The 18,208-nt window shown below is 38.9% G+C and overlaps 1 protein-coding gene and 1 pseudogene across 32 annotated transcripts in view; one reads left to right on the top strand and one right to left on the bottom strand.

The window, feature by feature from the left end:
* The window catches only part of SPIN4 (spindlin family member 4), a 287,004-nt gene that overhangs the window by 37,779 nt on the left and 231,017 nt on the right, over positions 1-18,208 (top strand). For 11 of the 32 annotated variants that reach the window (XR_012429761.1, XR_012429757.1, XR_012429749.1 and 8 more), the window contains one exon: positions 17,663-17,723. The exons of the other annotated variants lie outside the window; for them this stretch is intronic. The gene's annotated coding sequence lies outside the window, so the exon portion shown is untranslated. The remainder of the gene's footprint in view (positions 1-17,662; positions 17,724-18,208) is intronic. 32 annotated transcript variants of the gene reach the window in all.
* Positions 10,650-14,209, bottom strand: LOC107128539 (cAMP-dependent protein kinase type I-alpha regulatory subunit pseudogene; annotated as a pseudogene).

Below are 18,208 nucleotides of genomic sequence, written 5' to 3'. Positions count from 1 at the left end.
AGGATGGCTGGGTCATATGGTACTTCTAGTTCTAGATCCTTGAGGAATCACCATACTGTTTTCCATAATGGTTGAACTAGTTTACAATCCCACCAACAGTGTAAAAGTGTTCCTATTTCTCCACATCCTCTCCAGCACCTGTTGTTTCCTGACTTTTTAATGATTGCCATTCTAACGGGTGTGAGATGGTATCTCATTGTGGTTTTGATTTGCATTTCTCTGATGGCCAGTGATGATGAGCATTTTTTCATGTGTCTGTTGGCTGTATGAATGTCCTCTTTTGTGAAATGTCTGTTCATATCCTTTGCCCACTTTTTGATAGGGTTGTTTGTTTTTTTCTTGTAAATTTGTTTGAGTTCTTTGTAGGTTCTGGATATTAGCCCTTTATCTGATGAGTAGATTGCAAAAATTTTCTCCCATTCTGTAGATTGCCTGTTCACTCTGATGGTAGTTTCTTTTGCTGTGCAGAAGCTCTTTAGTTTAATTAGATCCCATTTGTCAATTTTGGCTTTTGTTGTCATTGCTTTTGGTGTTTTAATATGAAGTCCTTGCCCATGCCTATGTCCTGAATGGTATTACCTAGGTTTTCTTCTTGGGTTTTTATGGTATTAATTCTAACATTTAAGTCTCTAATCCATCTTGAATTAATTTTCATACAAGGAGTAAAGAAAGGGTCCAGTTTCAGCCTTCTACTTATGGCTAGCCAATTTTCCCAGCACCATTTATTAAATAGGAAATCCTTTCCCCGTTTCTTGTTTTTCTGAGTTTGTCAAACATCAGATGGCTGTAGATGGGTGGTATTATTTCTGAGGACTCTTTCCGTTCCATTGGTCTATATCTCTGTGTTGGTACCAGTATCATGCTCTTTTGGTTACTGTAGCCTTGTAGTATAGTTTGAAGTCAGGTAGCATGATGCGTCCAGCTTGTTCTTTTGACTTAGGATTGTCTTGGCAATGCCAGCTCTTTTTTGGTTCCATATGAACTTTAAAGCAGTTTTTACCAATTCTGTGAAGAAACTCATTGGTAGCTTGATGGGGATGGCATTGAATCTATAAATGACCTTGAGCAGTATCGCCATTTTCACGATATTGATTCTTCCTATCCATGAGCATGGTATGTTCTTCCATTTGTTTGTGTCCTCTTTTATTTCACGGAGCAGTGGTTTGTAGTTCTCCTTGAAGAGGTCCCTTACATCCCTTGTAAGTTGGATTCCTAGGTATTTCATTCTCTTTGAAGCAATTGTGAATGGAAGTTTGTTTATGATTTGGCTCTCTGTTTGTCTGTTACTGGTGTATAAGAATGCTTGTGATTTTTGCACATTAATTTTGTATCCTGAGACTTTACTGAAGTTTCTTATCAGCTTAAGGACATTTTGGGCTGAGACAATGCAGTTCTCTAAATATACAATCATGTCATCTGCAAACAGGGACAATTTGACTTTTTCTTTTCCTAACTGAATACCCTTGATTTCTTTCTCTTGCCTGATTGCCCTAGCCAGAACTTCCAACACTATGTTGAATAGGAGTGGTGAGAGAGGGCATCCCTGTCTTGTGCCAGTTTTCAAAGGGAATGCTTCCAGTTTTTGCCCATTCAGTATGATATTGGCTGTGGATTTGTCATAAATAGCTCTTATGATTTTGAGATACGTTCCATCAATACCGAATTTATTGAGCGTTTTTAGCATGAAGGGCTGTTGAATTTTGTCAAAGGCCTTTTCTGCATCTATTGAGATAATCATGTGGTTTTTGTCTTTGGTTCTGTTAATATGCTGGATTACGTTTATGGATTTGCGAATGTTGAACCAGCCTTGCATCCCAGGGATGAAGTCCACTTGATCATGGTGGATAAGCTTTTTGATGTGCTGCTGCATCCAGTTTGCCAGTATTTTATTGAGGATTTTTGCATCGAAGTTCATCAGGGATATTGGTCTAAAATTCTCTTTTTTTGTTGTGTCACTGCTAGGCTTTGGTATCAGGATGATGTTGGCCTCATAAGATGAGTTAGGGAGGATTCCCTCTTTTTCTATTGATTGGAATAGTTTCAGAAGGAATGGTACCAGCTCCTCCTTGTACCTCTGGTAGAATTCAGCTGTGAATCCATCTGGTCCTGGACTTTTTTTGGTTGGTAGGCTCTTAATTATTGCCTCAATTTCAGAGCCTGCTATTGGTCTATTCAGGGATTCAACTTATTCCTGGTTTAGTCGTGGGAGAGTGTAAGTTTCCAGGAAATTATCAATTTATTCTAGGTTTTCTAGCTTATTTGTGTAGAAGTGTTTATAGTATTCTCTGATGGTAGTTTGTATTTCTGTGGTGTCAGTGGTCATATCCCCTTTATCATTTTTTTATTGCATCTATTTGATTCTTCTCTCTTTTCTTCTTTATTAGTCTTGCTAGCGGTCTATCATGTTTGTTGATCTTTTCAAAAAACCAACTCCTGGATTCATTGATTTTTGGAAGGTTTTTTGTGTCTCTATCTCCTTCAGTTCTGCTCTCTGATCTTAGTTATTTCTTGCCTTCTGCTAGCTTTTGATGTGTTTCTCTTGCTTCTCTAGTTCTTTTAATTGTGATATTCGAGTGTCAATTTTAGATCTTTCCAGCTTTCTCTTGTGAACATTTAGTGCTATAAATTTCCCTCTACACACTGCTTTAAATGTGTCGCAGAGATTCTGTTATGTTGTATCTTTGTTCTCATTGGTTTCAAAGAACATCTTTATTTCTGCCTTCATTTCGTTGTGTACCCAATAGTCATTCAGGAGCAGGTTATTCAGGTTCCATGTAGTTGAGCGGTTTTGATTGAGTTTCTTAGTCCTGCGTTCTAGTTTGATTGCACTGTGGTCTGAGAGACAGTTTGTTATAATTTCTGTTCTTGTACATTTGTTGAGGAGTGCTTTACTTCCAATTATGTGGTCAATTTTGGAGTAAGTGTGATGTGGTGCTGAGTAGAATGTATATTCTGTTGATTTGGGTGGAGAGTTCTGTAGATGTCTATTAGGTCTGCTTGCTGCAGAGATGAGTTCAATTCCTGGATATCCTTGTTAACTTTCTGTCTCATTGATCTGTCTAATATTGACAGTGGGGTGTTGAAGTCTCCCATTATTATTGTATGGGAGTCTAAGTCTCTTTTTAAGTCTTTATGGACTTGCTTTATGAATCTGGGTGCTCCTGTATTGGGTGCATATATGTTTAGGATAGTTAGCTCTTCCTGTTGAATTGATTCCTTTACCATTATGTAATGGCCTTCTTTGTCTCTTTTGATCTTTGATGGTTTAAAATCTGTTTTATCAGAGACTAGGATTGCAACCCCTGCTTTTTTTGTTTTCCATTTGCTTGGTAGATCTTCCTCCATTCCTTTATTTCGAGTCTATGTGTATCTCTGCATGTGAGATGGGTCTCCTGAATACAGCAAACTGATGGGTCTTGACTCTTGATCCAGTTTGCCAGTCTGTGTCTTTTAATTGTTGCATTTAGTCCATTTACATTTAAGGTTAATATTGTTATATGTGAACTTGATCCTGCCATTATGATATTAACTGGTTATTTTGCTCGTTAGTTGATGCAGTTTCTTCCTAGCCTCGATGGTCTTTACATTTTGGCATGTTTTTGCAATGGCTGGTACCGGTTGTTCCTTTCCATGTTTAGTGCTTCCTTCAGGGTCTCTTGTAAGGCAGGCCTGGTGTTGACAAAATCTCTAAACATTTGCTGATCTGTAAAGGATTTTATTTCTCTTTCACTTATGAAACTTAGTTTGGCTGGATATGAAATTCTGGGTTTAAAATTCTTTTCTTTAAGAATGTTGAATATTGGCCCCCACTCTCTTCTGGCTTGGAGAGTTTCTGCCGAAACATCTGCTGTTAGTCTGATGGGTTTCCTTTTGTGGGTAACCTGACCTTTCTCTCTGGCTGCCCTTAAGATTTTTTCCTTCATTTCAACTTTGGTGAGTCTGGCAATTATGTGTCTTGGAGTTGCTCTTCTCGCGGAGTATCTTTGTGGTGTTCTCTGTATTTCCTGAATTTGAATGTTGGCCTGCCCTACTAGGTTGGGGAAGTTCTCCTGGATGATATCCTGAAGAGTGTTTTCCAACTTGGTTCCATTTTCCCCTCACTTTCAGGCACCCCAATCAGACGTAGATTTTGTCTTTTTACATAATCTCATACTTCTTGCAGGCTTCGTTCATTTCTTTTTCTTCTTTTTTCTTTAGGTTTCTCTTCTCGCTTCATTTCATTCATTTGATCCTCCATCGCTGATATTCTTTCTTCCTGTTGATCGAGTCAGTTACTGAAACTTGTGCATTTGTTACGTATTTCTCATGTCATGGTTTTCATCTCTGTCCTTTCGTTTATGGCCTTCTTTGCATTAATTATTCTAGTTATCAATTCTTCCACTCTTTTCTTAAGATTTTTAGTTTCTTTGCACTGGGTACGTAATTCCTCCTTTAGCTCTGAGAAGTTTGATAGACTGGAGCCTTCTTCTCTCATCTCATCAAAGTCATTCTCCGTCCAGCTTTGATCCTTTGCTGGCGATGAGCTGCGTTCCTTTGCAGGGGGCGATGCGCTCTTATTTTTTGAATGTCCAGGTTTTCTGCCCTGCTTTTTCCCTATCTTTGTGGTTTTATCTGCCTCTGGTCTTTGATGCTGGTGATGTACTGATGGGGTTTTGGTGTGGGTGTCCTTCCTTTTGTTAGTTTTCCTTCTAACAGTCAGGACCCTCAGCTTTAGGTCTGTTGGAGATTGCTTGAGGTCCACTCCAGACCCTGTTTGTCTGGGTATCAGCAGCAGAGGCTGCAGAAAATAGAATATTGCTGAACAGCGAGTGTACTTGTCTGATTCTTGCTTTCGAAGCTTCCTGTCCGGGGTGTACTCCACCGTGTGAGGTGTAGGGTATCGGTCTGCCCCTAGTGGAGGATGTCTCCCAGTTAGGCTACTCAGGGGTCAGGGACCCACTTGAGCAGGCAGTCTGTCCATTCTCAGATCTCAACCTCCGTGTTGGGAGATCCACTGCTCTCTTCAAAGCTGTCAGACATAGTCGTTTGTATCTGCAGAGGTTTCAGCTGCTTTTTGTTGTTGTTGTTTAGCTGTGCCCTGTCCCTAGAGGTGAAGTCTTTAGAGACAGGCAGGCCTCCTTGAGCTGCTGTGAGCTCCACCCAGTTCAAGCTTCCCAGCCGCTTTCTTTATCTACTTAAGCCTCAGCAATGGCGGGCACCCCTCCCCCAGCCTCGCTGCTGCCTTGCTGTTAGATAGCAGACTGCTGTGCTAGCAATGAGGGAGGCTCCCTGGGCGTGGGACCCTCCTGGCCAGGTGTGGGATATAGTCTTCTGATGTGCCAGTTTGCTAAGATCCTTGGTAGAGTGCAGTATTGGGGTGGGAGTTACCCAGCTTTCCAGGTGTTGTGTGTCTCTGTTCCCCTGGCTAGGAAAAGGGATTCCATTCCCCCTTGTGCTTCCCAGGTGAGGGGATGCCTCGCCCTGCTTCAGCTCTCGCTGGTCGGGCTGCAGCAGCTGACCAGCACTGATTGTCAGGCATTCCCTAATGAGATAAACCCAGTACCTCAGTTGAAAATGCAGAAATCACCAGTCTTCTGTGTCAGTTGCGCTGGGAGTTGGAGACTGGAGCTGTTCCTATTCGGCCATCTTGCTCCGCCGCCTCCGGGTTTTTTTTTTTTTTTTAATTGATTTTTTTTTTCTTTTCTCTTTTTGAGATGGAGTTTCACTCTTTTTGCCCAGGCTGGAGTGGAATGGCGCAATCTTAGCTCACGGCAACCTCTGCCTCCCGAGTTCAACAATTCTCCTGTTTCAGCCTCCTGAGTAGCTAGGATTCCAGGCATACACCACAACGCCAAGCTAATTTCATATTTTTAGTAGAGATGGGGTTTCTCCGTGGTGGTCAGGCTGGTCTCGAACTCCTGACCTCAGGTGATCCACCCACCTTGGCCTCCCAAACTGCTGGGATTACAGGCGTGAGCCACCATGCCCAGCTGCATTGATTTTTTTTATTTTAATTTTATTTATTTATTTTTTGCTCTAGTCTTTATTAGTTCTTTTATTCTACTAATTTTGGGCTTGTTTCCTCTTGCTTTTCTGTTTTTTTTAAGATGTATTGTTAGATTGTTTACTTGAAATTTTTCCTCTTTTTTGATATAGGCACTTAATAGCTATAAAAATCACTCTGAGTACTGTTTTTGCTGCTGTATCCCAGAGGTGTTGATATGTTATGTTTCCATTGTCATTTATTTGAAGAAATTTTTCAATTTCATTTTAATTTCTTCATTGACTCACTGGTCATTCAGGAGTATATTGTTTAGCTTCCATGTATTTGTATCATTTCCAAAATTCCTTGTTATTAATTTGTAGTTTTATTCCATTGTTTTCAGAAAAGATGCTTGATATTATATCAATTTTTTTTAATGTTTTAGGACTTGTTTTTTGACCTATCATATGGTCTGTCTTTCTCAATAATCTATGTATATTCTGCAGCTCTTAGATGAAATGTTCTGTAAATATGTGTTAGATCCATTTGATCTATAGTACAGATTAAGTCCAGTGTTTCGTTGTTGATTTTTCTGTCTGGAGTATCTGTACAATGCTGAAAGCAGGGTGTTGATGTATTCAGCTGTTTTTGTATTGGGGCCTATCTCTTTAGCTCTAATAACATTTGTTTTATATATCTGGATACTACAGTGTTGGGTGCATATATATTTAAAATTGTAATTTCCTCTTGCCGAAATGACCCCTTTATCATTATATAGTGAACTTCTTTGTCTCTTCCTGTAGGTTTGTCTTGAAATCTCTTTTGTCTGATATAAGTATAGTGACTCCTGCTCTTTTTTGGTTTCTATCAGCATGGAATATCTATTTCTATCTTTTTATTTTCAGTTTAATTTTGTATTTATATGTAAAGTTTGTTTGTTATGGGTAAAAGAATAATGGGTCTTCTTTTTTTACCCATTCTGCCAGTTTATGACTTTTGATTGGAGGGTTTAGAACATTCCTGTACAATGTTATTATTGATAAGTAAGGATCTACTCATGTCATTTTGTTGTTATTTTCTTGTTGTTTTGTGGTCTTCTTCCCTCTTTCTTTCCTTCCTGTCTTTCTTTAGTGAAGGTGATTTTCTCTGGTGATATGATTTAGTTTTCTTGCTTTTTGTTTTTTGTGTTTCCACTGTAGAATTTCTGGTTTGAGGTTACCATGAAGCTTGCAAATACTATCTTATAACCCATTATTTTAACCTGATAACAACTTAACAGTATTTGCGTAAATAAGCAAACAGAAAAGGTGCTAATAAAAACTCTGCACTTTAATCCCATTCCCTTAGTTTTTAAACTTTTTATTGTTTCTATTTGTTTCTTGTTGTACTCACTATGTTTGGAAAAGTTATTGTACTTATTATTTTTTATTGTTTCGTTGTTTAATCTTTCTACTTAGGATGAGTAGCTTACATGCCAGTTACAGTGTTATAGTATTCTGTATTTTTCTGTGTACTTACTATTACCAGTGAGTTTTACACCATCAGGTTATTTCTGTTTGCTCATTTAATTTTTTTTTATTGTAGGAAAGGACTGGTGTTGATGAAATCCCTCAACTTTTGTTTGTCTGGGAAAGTCTTCATTTCTTCTTTATGTTTGAAGGATATTTTTGCCAGGTATACTGTTCTGGGATAAAAGTTTTTTTCTTTAGCATTTTAAATATGTCATGCCACTCTCTTCTGGCCTATAAGAGTTTTCCACTGAAAGGTGGGCTGCCAGATGTATTGGAACTTCATTGTATGTTTTTTGTTTCTTTTCTCTTGCTGCTTTTAGGAACCTTTCTTCATCCTTGGCATTTGGGAGTTGGATTATTAAATACCTTGAGGTAGTCTATTTTGGGTAATATCTGCTTCGTGTTCTATAACTTTCTTGCACTTGAATATTGCTATCTTTCCCTATGTTTTTGAAGTTTCTTGTTGTTATCCCTTTGAATACTATTCCTACCCTCCTCTCTTTCTCTACCTTCTCTTTAAGGCCAATACCTCTTACATGTGCCCTTTTGAGGCTGTATTCTGGATTCTGTATGTGTACTTTGTTTTTTATTCTTTTTATTTTTTATCCTCTGTGTATTTTCAAATAGCCTGTCTTCAACCTCCCTAATTCTTTCTTCTCCTTGATCCATTCTGCTATTAAAGGACTCTGATGCAGTCTTCAGTATACCAATTGCATTTTTCAGCTCCAGAATATTTGCTTGATTCTTTTAAATTATTTCATTCTCTTTGTTAAGTGTGTTAGAACTCTGAATTTCTTCTTTGTGTTGTCTTGAATTTCTTTGAGTTTCTTCAACACAGCTATTTTGATTTCTTTGTCTAAAAGGTCACATTTCTCTTGTTTTTCCAGCACTGGTCCCTGGTGCTCTATTTAGTTTACTTGGTGAAGTCATGTTTGCCTGGATGTTGTTGATACTACTAGATGTTCTTCATTGTCTGGGTGTTGAGGAGTTAGGTATTTATTGTAGTCTTCACTATTTGGATTTATCTGTAGCCATCCTTCTTGGGAAGGCTTTCCAGATATTTGAAAAAAGCTTGGATACTGTGATGTAAGCTGTTTCTGCTGTAGTAGGCATCCAAAGCCCAGTCTTCTGTAGTTCTTGCAGACTTGTAGAGATACTGCCTTGATGGTTTTGGACAAGACCGGGGAGAATTCTCTGGATTACCAGGCAGAGACTCTTGTTCCCTTCTTCTACTTTCTCCCAAACATACAGATTATCTCTTCATTCTTAGCCACCTAAAGCTGGGGCTGATGTGACACAAGCAGCCCTGTTGCCACCACCACCATGACTGTGCTTACTCAGACCTCAAGCCAGCACAGCACTGGGTGTCACCCAAAGCCTGCTGTAACCACTCCCTGGCTACTGACTATGTTCTTTCAAGGCCCTGGGGTTCTACAGTCAGTGGGTGGCAAAGCAGCCAGGCAGACATAATTCTGGGTTTGAGTCCAGTCTCCACCATCTTCCAGCTTTATGATGTTTCCTTTCCTTCAGGGAAGCAAGGTCGCCCAGGCCCTGGGTAGGTCCAGAGGTGCCATCTGGGAGTCAGTGACCAGAGTCAAAAAACTTCAAAGTCTACCTGATGTTCTATAGTACTGAGGCTGAGCTGGGACTCAAACCACAAGATGCAGTACTTCCCACTCTCTTTCTCTTTCCAAAGGCAGAGGAGCCTCACTTGGTAGCTATCATTCTTAGGCCACAAGGAGTACTGCCAGAATACCTCTGATCTTCCCTTAAGAAAGTTAGCTTGTGGTGATTTCTACCTGGCCTGGGACTCACCATTCAGAGCAGTGGGCTCCCCTCTGGTCCAAGACAGATCCATAAATGCCATCTAGGAGCAATGTTCTCAAATCAGGGACCCCAAGAGCCCACTTGGTGCTCTAAACCCCTGTGGCTATCCTGGTACCTAAGGTGCAAAAATAAGTCCCTTTTTCTCCCTGCTTTTCTCTAGCAGAAGGGATTTTGCCCCATAGCCACTACAGCTGGTTATGTGCTGAGTCCCTCCCAAAGCCAGCAAGTATCAGAGGCTCACCTAAGGTCCTCAACATAGTACCTGGGTATCACTGCTGATTATTTAGAACCCAAGGGCCCTTCAGTTAGCAGGTGATGATTGCTGCCAGAACTGAGTGTTTTCCTTCAAGACAGCAGGATCTCTTCTGACCCAGAAATGTCATCTGGGAGCTACAGCCTGGAACGGGGGACTCTCTGCTCTTATTGGTACCCTATCCTGCTGTGGCTGAGCTGGTGCCCAAGATGCAAAACAAAGCCCTTCCTACTCATCCCTCTCCTCTCCTCAAACAGGAGGAAAGGGTCTTTTGGAGCCATGAGCTGTACAGCCTGGGGTAGGGGAGGAGTGATGCACTCCATTGGCTGCCCCAGCTGGTGTCTCAGTATTTCATGAGCGACCCCAGTCCCCTGTCTTTGGGCCAGGTTCAGCAATAGCTCTCTCCTAAGACTTTCAGTCCTTATGGCCTACAATGCCCTTCAAGTTTACTTGGAGACATAGAGCACTGTGGGCCTTGGTGGAGAGGTTTGTGGGAACTCAAGTTCTGATCACTAGGATTGGTGATTTCCCTTTGGCTAGGGCTGATTTAAATGCTCCCTGCATGTGCGGGCATCAGCTGAGTTTGTTCCAATTTTCCTTTTTGCTCTAAAGGACAGCACTGAGTTCAATGCCTCACAATTGCTGTGTTCTTTCTCCCTGACCCCAAGAAGCTCTCTGCACCATGCAGCTGCTGCTGGGGGGTAGGGGAGGGTGGGCGTCAGTGATTCAGGGCTGTTTTTTCTATTTTCAGTGCGTCTTTCAGCAATATGAAGTTAACACCAGGTACTCTGAGTACACACCTGAATTTTATTTTCTATGAAGGTGTTTTTTTGTGTGTGTAGATGGTTGTTAAGTTGGTGTCCTTGCAGCAGGGATGATCAGTGGAGCCTTTTATTTTGCCATTTTGTGCCGCCTTCTTTTCTGTTGTTAGATATGTATTTATAAAAATTGTATAAACAGCTGTATGCCTTAGCAAATATGTATCTCTACCAAATTAATTATTTATAATCTTTTACATATAAATTAATAAAAATTAAACCAAGTTCTAAGGAAATTATCAACGACCTATAAATCTTTACAAAGATCTAATTATATATTTCTTTTAAGAATTTAAATTATTTCATCTCTTTTTATTACTTGACCTACCATTAAGACAATCTATAATAAAAAAAAGTATATTAGCACACATGGTATAATCAGACTGGTAATCAGGAAGCAATACAAAACGGTCCTTTGGCCATCTATATTTTCTAGAGCAGTAAATCTCATAAATTCACTTACCAAGCCCAGGAATAATGACTGTTAAAAGCCTTGAATATCAACTAAGACAAATTACGCCAATTCTGATTTCTCATATACACAAAGATAAAGCTTTAGATGTGATCATTGTTTAATGTAGACTTATCTTTAAATTTTTTAATTAAAAACTACAGAAGGGAGTAAACAGCAAGCCAAATGATTTAAGAGTAAAACTCACTTAGAAAGCATTATATGTGTCTAAATATACATGAGCATGATTATATACATACATGAAACTGCAATTTTATGGCATTCTAAGTAACTCATTTAAGTACATTTTGGCATTTAAACAAAGATCAAATCAAGCTTTAAGCTTGTAAGAACATAATTTTCATTTTTAATTTTTTAAATATAAAAAGGTAGCTAAACACAAAGTACAGATCAGAAAACCCTCATTTAATATAGATTATTTTGGAAATTAAAAAATTTGTAACATGGTGGCTTTCTTACCCACCCTAAAATGTACATAAAGCCTCTTCCCCAGATTTATACTTCATACTTAGTAACAACCTAAAAGTTTTTCAAATGTATGAAAAAAATCTACCATGACCAATTTAAATTACCTAGGAAAGGGCAGGAGAGGGGATCAATATTCAGAGTCAGTTAGTTGCACACAGATGGAAAAATGCTTTCAGTCACTCCCAAATATAACCCTACATTACCTTATATATAAATCACAACAAAAATAAAAGTGCCTACATTACAGAACTGTGAAAGTTTGTTTAAAAAATAATAAAAATAAACTGTTGGGTATCATTGGAATAATGTAACACGTAAGGCTGGAAAATACTGATACTGAAATAGAGTTAAGACTCAATACACAAGTTTACTTTAAAAACGAAAGGAAAGAAAGAAAGAAAAGTTTGCCAGAGAAATAAATGCTAGATAGGAAAGCAGGACTTTCAGCAGGATAGCCTTTTAGACCAATTTGAAACAACACAGACACATTACACCCTACCATCAACCCACCAGAAATTCTGAAATAAAAAGGAAAAAAAGACTAAACCAAAGTAAAAAACTTCTTCCAAAATCTCATGCCCCAGTGAATCTCACAGGGAAAATTCCCGACACTGAACTTTGTCCGCCTGCCATTTCTCCCTTTAGCAGCATCACCTCTTTTCTCGGTTAGGATGTTTGCTCCATCTGTATCTAGTCATAGCAAATCCAATCTCCTGGAATCAGTTTAATAAGCAGAGGAGATTATACTGGAGTCAGCTGAAGGACATACTTTAACCAAAAGTTCTAAATTAACAACCAAGATTGCAGACCTCAAATTCTTATTCTCAATTCAGCATCTGATCAATTATTTGGCACTAGCTGGATAAAGGTCTTAATCAAAATTTGTGAGCCGAGGCAGATGTAGTTAAATACTAACCAATATTTGCAGTCTATGAGTTAGTTTCAAACTTAAAAGGCAGGTATAGATAGCCACACTTAAAAGTATTTCAGAATTGGAGAAGAAACATTAATAACAACATATAAATAAAACCAGGCAGATTAGCTTGGCAAACAAAAATTCTGGAAAAAAAATTGAACCAATCATATCTCATTGATAATTAGCAAAAATGGGCATTTTTCCACCCTTAAACTAGTTTAATCACAGGCAGATGTCTTTCTACTATACTAAGATTTTCTATATCCATTTTCCCTAATCTTTAGAGCTTGATGAGAAACCATTTATTCTACAAAGAAATACAGCATATATGGCCACAGTCTAAATATGCTTAGAACTGGAAAATTATGTTACTTAAAAAAATAAATCTTGCACTGTTACATCATTACTCTATGGTAATTCAATAGGTGCTGGGATCTGCCCTCACCAAAAAGCATGGCACTCACTGCCCAGGGTGAATACTAACACTGCACAAAGAGAAGCAGTAACAGCAAAGTCTCCATAGAACTCTTTCTATTTATTTAACTGTGTATGAGCATTCAGTTAATGCTCCAAATTGAAAATAGTGCAATAAAAGCAACTTTCAATATATAAACAGACAGGAAGCTGCGATGCCAGTGGCCACTTGGCACTGCAAGTAGGGAAAATAAAGCAGTCTGCATGAGTGAAGCATGGATTGGGGAGAGGAGAAAAGGGAGGCACAGGAGGCAGATTTCAGACAGACAGTGACACAAAACTGTTGTACTGCTGGATGTTTCGTTTGAGGATGTCTGAGCATGGGCCAAGAACACATTCAAATCTAGGTCGGTCCAGCTTAACGCACTTCAAGGGGCCACGAGCAACGACTGTGGCAGCACGAGGACGATTCATCAGTAGTGCAATTTCACCAAAATAATCAGAAGGCCCCAATCTTCCCACTTCAACAAACTCTTCATTTTCTGAGTGACGTTGTAGCACAGCAACTGACCCCTCTAAAATAATGAAGAACTCATCCCCTGGTTCTCCCTGCACCACAATCTTCTGCCCATCTTCAAACTGCACTGGTTCCAATGCATCAGCTGCCATAAGACGTTCCCACTTGTCCAGAGACTCTAGAATAGAGACTTTACTGAGGAGTTCCTCATACATCTTCCGCTTTCTCAGTGTGCTTCCCATGAGGATTCTTCTATAGCTGTCTTGGTCGATGCCCCACAATTTCACATTTGTCTTTGCTTTGACAGTGGCTGCTCTAGGTGTTCCATAAATCAAAGCAAGTTCTCCAAAGCTCCCTCCTTCCCCAACACTAGTTGCCCATTCATTGTTGACATAGACATCCGTCTCTCCTTGATCAATCACATAGAAGTTATCCCCTTCATCACCTTGCTGAATCACAGTCTCTCCTGCGATAAAGGAGACCGAAAACATGGCATCAAAAATATCACTTCTCTCATTATCATCAAGATGTGAAAACAGCACATTCTTCTCAATGGCTTTGGCTAAAGCAGCCATCGTCTTGTAATCTTTTGGTATAACCTTTCTAACATATGATGTGGCATCTTCCTCCGTGTAGACCTCAGCGCTAATAGCCCTCGTCGCCTCCGACCTTTAACCACTGGGTTGGGTGGAGGAGGAGAGATCTCATCTTCCCTTGAGTCTGTACGAGTGCCTGCTTTCTGCAGATTCTGAATCTGTTTTGCCTCCTCCTTCTCCAACCTCTCAAAGTATTCCCTGAGGAATACCATGGGTCTCTCAGGTCGAGCAGTGCACAACTGCACAATAGAATCTTTGAGCAGTGCTTGAATGTTATGCTTCTGGACGTAGAGTTCACATTCTTGAAGGCTGCGTGCCTCCTCGCTGGCGGCAGTACTGCCAGACTCCATGGTTCTCTGGGGACGGGCAGCGGCGGGCACGAGGCTGCAGGTGCGAGGTGGCGGCATACCGAGCTCCCTCAGCGCTTTGCTCCCAGCCCCGCTCCACTCTGCGATAGGGGCTAGGCGACAGCTCCACCGGAAACGGCCCTAATTATATATTTCTATGTCTCTTCACTGTCCCGTCACTCATATGTACTTCCTAGCCTTTGGTATCTATCATTCTAATCTCTACCTTCTTAAGATCAATTTAGTAAAGTAGTGTGACTATATATATATATATATAGTTAACAACAATGTATTGTATATTTCAAAATAACTAGGAGACAGGACTGGAAATTTTCCCAATACATATAGATAATAAATGAGGTGATGAATACCTCAAATACCTTGACTTGATCATTACACATTATATACATATAAGAAAATATCACATGTACCTCGTAAATATGTACAAATATTATGTATCGATAAGAAATTAAAGTTTAAAACACCTTTACAAATTTTATGTTACATTATACATATACATGGCCCAGTGTTTTTTCCATGTAACTATTAATGGGCCATGAGAATTGGGAACATAAATAGGCCTTGAACCCACATAATTCCGAGTTTGAGTCCAGTCTCCACCATCTTCCAGCTTTATGATGATTGCCAGGTTATTTAACATTTCAAGACCTCAATTTCATTGTCTACAGAATTGGAACAGTAATACGCACCTGATAGTCTTGTTCTTTGGGTATTTATAGTATTCTATCGAAGGCAATGAGCTATTTAAATTCAGAATACTGCCATTACTGTATTTGGAGGGTTGTTGTTTTTGTTTTTTTTGTTTGTTTGTTTTTTGTGGGTTTTTTGTTGTTGTTGTTGTTGCTATTTTATATTACATTGCAAGAATTATTTTGTTAATTCTTTTCAGTACACAGAGAAAGCAGATACTTGGTAATCTTTACAAGGACAGGATGGATGGCCATCTTTCTGATCACTCTATCTTTAGGGCCAAGCATAGTGTCTGACTCATGACAGATACTCAGTAAGTATTTTTGGACTCAACAAATGAAAAAGCATTTATGCATTTTGCCTTTAAGTTGTAATTCAGCAATTTAGAACAATTGTGAAATGCTGAGATTAGTACAACAAGTGCATCTTATAATGCTTTGTAGTACAGGAAGTTTTAACAGTCTTGAGTGACTAGAGCAAACTTTTAGCAAAATACTACCCAGTGGAAGTTTCACTGAGTCATCCTGAACATGCCAGCAGGCTAAGCTCTGAATAGCAGGTCATTTATATATTGGCAAATTTCTAAATATTAGAAAATCTTGAAAATCTCTAAGCCTTGTGGATATTTTAAATTTTAATTTACTTAAGAAATACAGCATCTTGGGCTGGCTAGGCACTGCAGAGAAAGATGAGTAATCTGAATAAGCTAATAACATAGAAAGAAAGAGCAGACATCCAGTACCAGGTTATAGATGCTACATTGAGGTTTGAACAGGTTGCCAGGGAAGCCGAGGGCAAGAGGTATAATCTTACACTTGGATGAAGTGTGGTATCCTGGGGTGTGGTGAAGTGACAGAATAGTGCCAGGAAATGTATCTTAGAGGTGTCAACCGTTGGAGCTGGGTTATGAAGGATAGCTAAGATTTAGTAACTAAAATGAGGATGTCACAGGCAGAAGAAACAATATTTGAAAAGCCCTGGGTTGAGAGAAAGAATGCCATATTTTGTAAACAACAAGGCATCTATATAGGTGGATTTTAGATTAAAGGCATGTGGAGAAGAGGATGAATTAGACCTAATATATCAGGTTCAGGAGTTTGGATTTTATTTATCAGGGCATAGTGAAAATAACTGTACCTTTGTCCTGATACATGCTTTGGGTCTCCAGTATATGTATCACTTATCAAACTGAACTGTAATAGACTGACATTTTTAGGCCTAGATTACTATGGTTTGTAGGACCAATGTGATTTACATAATGCTCCCTAATTTGTTGCAATTCTGTGACTTTGATCTGTGACTATAATAATTATCATGTTTTGCACATGTATGTTTATTGAAGCACTATTTAAAATAGCAAAGACATGGAACCAATCCAAATGTTCATCAATGATAGACTGGATAAAGAAAATGTGGTACATAGAAACCATTGAATACTATGCAGCCATAAAAAGGAATGAGATCATGTCCTTTGCAGGAGCGTGGATGAAGTTGGGAGCTATCGCCCTCAGCAAACTAACACAAGAACAAAAAAACAAACACCTCATGTTCTCACTCGTAAGTGGAAGTTGAAAACTGAGAACACATGGACACAAGAAGGGGAACAACACACACTGGGGCCTGTAAGGAGGGTGGTGGCTGAGGGGAGGGAGACCATTAGGACTAATAGCTAATGCATGTGGGGCTTAAAACCTAGATGACCAGTTGATAAGTGCAGCAAACCACCATGACACACATAACTTGTATAATAAACTTGCACATTCTGCACATGTATCCTGGAACTTAAAGGAAAAAAATGATCGTGTTTGTATCCTTGCTTTGTGCTGCAACCTTTCACAGCTTTTAGTGAGCCCACTTTGGTAACCCCTCTCCCAACTTTCTAAATTATGTTTTCTATTCTGCTATATACTAACAAATTAAATCATTAAACTTGCTAGAATTATGTGTGAATTAAGACTAAGTTCCATGTAAAGATATAGAGTACATTTGCTACCATAGGTCTGCTCTTGTCCATGGCAAACAATGCCAATTGATCATAGTTTCTATTCTCATAGAGTCGACTTAAGACCTCAAAATTTCTTCTTAACACAGCTCTGTGTTTCAGGCAGCTATTACCTAATTAGTAGAAGTTGTTAAGAGTGATTAACTCCAGTTTTTATGACTAGTCTAAGAACTCTCTTTTGAGTACAGTTTGTGAGTCTGAACGCAGGAGCTATTTGATTTCACAGATTTTCTTTGTTGTTTAATTTTCGTTTCTCAGCTATGGTCACAGAGGTGAGAGTGTCAGAGAGTGCAGGTATTCCTGCTCCAAGCACTACATGTTCATGCACTTTAATTGCTTAAATTATTAAGTAGATTAAACTTTTAAATTAAAGCCTGGCCTACCAACAAAACTCCAGGCAACCAAAGGATTTTATGAGCATTCTTGTGATTTGGTCTAGGAAAAACTGGTCTGAGCATCACAGATTATTAAAACTTCGAAGTCCCATAAAATTACTATCTAATTTTACTCCACTAATTTTATGGATGTGAAAAAAGATGACCAGAGAAGCTAAGTGACTTTCTCAATATAACACAGTGAAATCAAGCCTAGAGCCCAAGGAACTCAATTTTATAAAATCCTCTGTGTACACCTTCAGAATAGAAAAGGTAAACTCTAGTTAAAGTGAAATTATTCCCAAGCTGATTTCATACTAGACTCTGAATTAATGAGATTTTATTGTTTAGAAGTGTAGAAAATTGGACTATGTTTTCTTACCTTATGCAAATATCACTGACTGAAGTTATACGACAAAATGTTTTAAACTTGGGCTCCCTGCATTTTCTCCCTGCTCTAATTTGTCTTTCCAGGGGAGCTGAAGGAGATGTTGAAGACATCCTGCTTTCAATAAGCCAACTGGATCCTCCTGTGGTTAGTTCACTAAACTTTCTGTCTGAGGCTCCAACTGTCCCCTTGACATTGTATTGGCACAGTCTCCATTATATCATATCTCAGACTCAGTAAATTGAATAAAAATATTTTATTGGTTGATTTATAGGAATAAGCAACATATCCCTGAGTTATCAGAAAATACTTGCAGTTGAAATTGTAAAAGATTGATATTTTATGGAAAACATTGTTTACTATCTCTCTAGGCACTAGGAAACATCCCTTAAAAAGGATAGTTTGCCCCTGTCTAAAACCTCTGTTTTGTTTTCCCCTGCGACTAATTTCTTGAGGTCGTTTTAGAAGTCCTGATCGTTATAATTGTTAATGAAATGTTTAAAATGTATGTGTAATTGTGTATTGGTAAGAGTTAAACATATATATGGAATGCCAATTTTTGCTAAGAAGCTTTTTTTGAGATTACCCAGTAACAGCAGATGTTAGGCATGCTTGCCTGTAGGTAAAATATG

Source organism: Macaca fascicularis, chromosome X (assembly GCF_037993035.2).
Source record: "Macaca fascicularis isolate 582-1 chromosome X, T2T-MFA8v1.1".
Taxonomy (NCBI): domain Eukaryota; kingdom Metazoa; phylum Chordata; class Mammalia; order Primates; family Cercopithecidae; genus Macaca; species Macaca fascicularis.
Note: the sequence above shows the minus strand (reverse complement) of the source record. Positions and strands in the feature narration are given on the sequence as shown.